Genomic DNA, 3,151 nt, shown 5'->3' with positions numbered 1-3,151 from the left:
TACGGTGGTACGACTCTCAGGTGGATTTTTTAATATATAAACATAGGTAATTTCGAAAGGAGTATTAATCGAGAAGCCTGAAAAGAGTAGAAATAAAATCGCGAAGATGTATCACTCACGTTTCGACAATGAAAAGATAAAACGTGAAGCCGAAAGCGATATATGGACAAGGCATAAAGGAGATTAAGAGATAGATAACAGATAGATATATATAACATAAGTAAATAGCCACTAGTCGCGACCCGCGAAGTTTAGGCCGGCTAGGGTACAGTATGAAAGTAACTGACAACAGTACATCCTAATCTCTCCCAAAGGAAACATAAGAGCCTCTATAGGCAAGTTCCAAAAGAGTTCAACACATAATATAATCTTTTCAAAACAAAGGTGGAGAGATTCTAAGGAAAACACAAAGTAGAGAAAATAAATATCTTCGCCGTTTCTCAGACGAACCGCAGCTCACTTCTGAGCACCTGAACCTGTATCTGAAAAACAAGAGATATATACGGAATGAGAACCCCGGGCCCATGGGTTTCCAGTACGGTAAAAGTGCCAAATAAATACAATGCACTGCAATAAAAACTCACTAAGCATCCTAAACTCCTTTTCTCCAAGTATCCAGCCTAGATTCTCACTAATCCATGAATAGGCATCTGTCGTAAGGGGATACTAAATCTAGTTCATGTTACACATGTTTCCCAACTCGCTGATTCTTACACGAATCAGACTCAGAATCAGAAGCAAAACCATCACCAGTTGTTCTGTCTCAGCAACTCTATATCAATACATCATACCCTCGCCTGGAGCTAGTGAAATCACATCACTGCGTCTACCCAGGGGGCTCAAATTATCTCATTCCAAAAATCATCATCATCATGCTATCGCATCATCAATTCATCTCATCAAGAACAGCCCTCAACATCCAGCGACACCAACATGAGGGATCTCTCAGTTGTACAAACACAAGCAATACAGACAAGTAAAACACAAATAAGGTACAAGTAGAACAAGTAGCACATAATCAGGTAGCATAGCATATATGATGTAGAAATCCAAAACAAATAGGCAAACCCAAATAATTCAAACATATGCAAATGATGTATGCCTGCCCTATGGCTGATGATATCATCTGTCGGTTATATAGCCAACCCGACACGTCCTGGTAGCTAACCATGGACAGAAACACCCCTTGCGGAGCAAGTAGGTTTGAGCTACAACCCCCTTGCTACTACCCGCTCAGCCCAGAGCCAGTAGAACAACCACTACTGCGGCTACTACCCAGGCGGGTGTTTAAAAGCTCAACCTGGAGCGAGTGGATTCACCACTACTGCCGCTACTACCCAGGCGTCACAATCTCTGACCTGGAGCAAGTGGGACGAACCACAACCCTTGCTACTGCCCAGGTATCTCAAGCAATAACCCGGAGCAAGCGGGACGAACCACAACCCTTGCTACTGCCCAGGTATCTCAAACGTATATTCATTCAATCTCAATTCATATTATCAATCCTCATTGTTATCAAATCTCAAACATTAACCTGGAGCAAGTGGGACGAACCACAACCCTTACTACTACCCAGGTATCACAAATACATTCATTGAAAACTCCATAATTAAACTCATTTATCATAAACATCCTTTTTCGTCTCATACCCGGAGCAAGTGGACAACGCCACTGCCTACTACCCGGGGTTACACATCACATTTCAACATCTTCCATTACTATCCATTTAACACATTCATTCATTAATCATATATGCATTTATACTCAGTCATAATCAATAATGGCTTTGCCGTACCCCGGCAATAACTCAGCCATCCGGCTCATGGTTCAATCAAGAACCAGCCATTTATCAATAAATATAGCCCTTCGGCTCATGGCATACACGATACTTCCACCATCATCCCCCATATCTCATATAATCATCGTTGATCATCATTGATCGTAACTTTTCCCCTTGCTTCACTCGCAAGTTACCACATCCCCTATCTCCTTTCTCCTTGCTAGGCATATCATAACGATTTAAGATATAAGTGGTGAGATTGGAGGCTTAGAAGTATGAGATTTGACTTTTAAAACTCAAAAATCAACTTTGGCATGAAAGCAGGTTCACGCGTACGCGTACTCCACGCGCACGCGTGGATGGCCACAAAACTCATCGGCGCATATGCGCCATTCACGCGGACGCGCGGATTAAAAAAAATAGACAACGACGCGTACGCGTCAGCCACGCGTACGCGTGGGTGCATTTGCGCCCCAGGCACAAAACTGGCACAACTCTGGCACAACTCTCGGGAAAATGGCTGGGCATTGGGTGCAGCGCATCGACGCGCACGCGCACACCACGCGCACGTGTGGATGGTGCCTTCTCGAAGAACGACGCGTACGCGCCAAGTGCGCCTACGCGTGGAGGGTCATTCTGCTAAAAATTTTCTAAGTTAAAAGCTGCAGAATTCACAGATTCAACCCCCAATCTTCCGACGGACATAACTCTCTCATTTTAAATCGTTTTTCACCCGTCCTTCGAACGGCATGGACATCCCGGATCCAATTTCATTTCTAAACAGATTTGGCACAAAACAGAGATCCGTAGTCCAAGTTATGTCCCGTCAAAGTATGCCCAAAAACCATATTTTTCATACAAAACCACAAAGTGCCATTTTCAAAACAAGCCATTTTCAACTCTTTTCAAAATCAACCAAAACATGCCAATTTTTAACTCTTTTTGAAATCAATCAAAATATACCAAGATTAACATCAAGCCTCCTCAACTCATACATTAATACTTTACCACGATTCACAGAACCGCCATATAACCATTTTTTACCCATTTCGACAAATGGCGAAATTACAAACACATTAACATGTCACACATCCTTCCCCATCCCAATTTCCAACAATACTATTTCCAATCGGTCATCATTATACATAATCAATATCATACTCACTATCACGTGGTTTCACCCACAAATCAACCTTAATCATTCCTCAAGCATATATCACAACATACATATCTCTCATGCATCATCATACCATCAAGGCATCAATAATCATAATCACATATATGACCACATAATATATCCCAACCAAAACCAAACATTCCTCATCTACATAATTTCACCCAAAATTACCAAATTCTACACTTCAACTCCTC

The sequence above is a fragment of the Arachis hypogaea genome, chromosome 5, assembly GCF_003086295.3.
Source record: "Arachis hypogaea cultivar Tifrunner chromosome 5, arahy.Tifrunner.gnm2.J5K5, whole genome shotgun sequence".
Taxonomy (NCBI): Eukaryota; Viridiplantae; Streptophyta; class Magnoliopsida; order Fabales; family Fabaceae; genus Arachis; species Arachis hypogaea.
The sequence above is the reverse complement of the archived record's forward strand: the minus strand, read 5'-3'. Positions refer to the sequence as shown.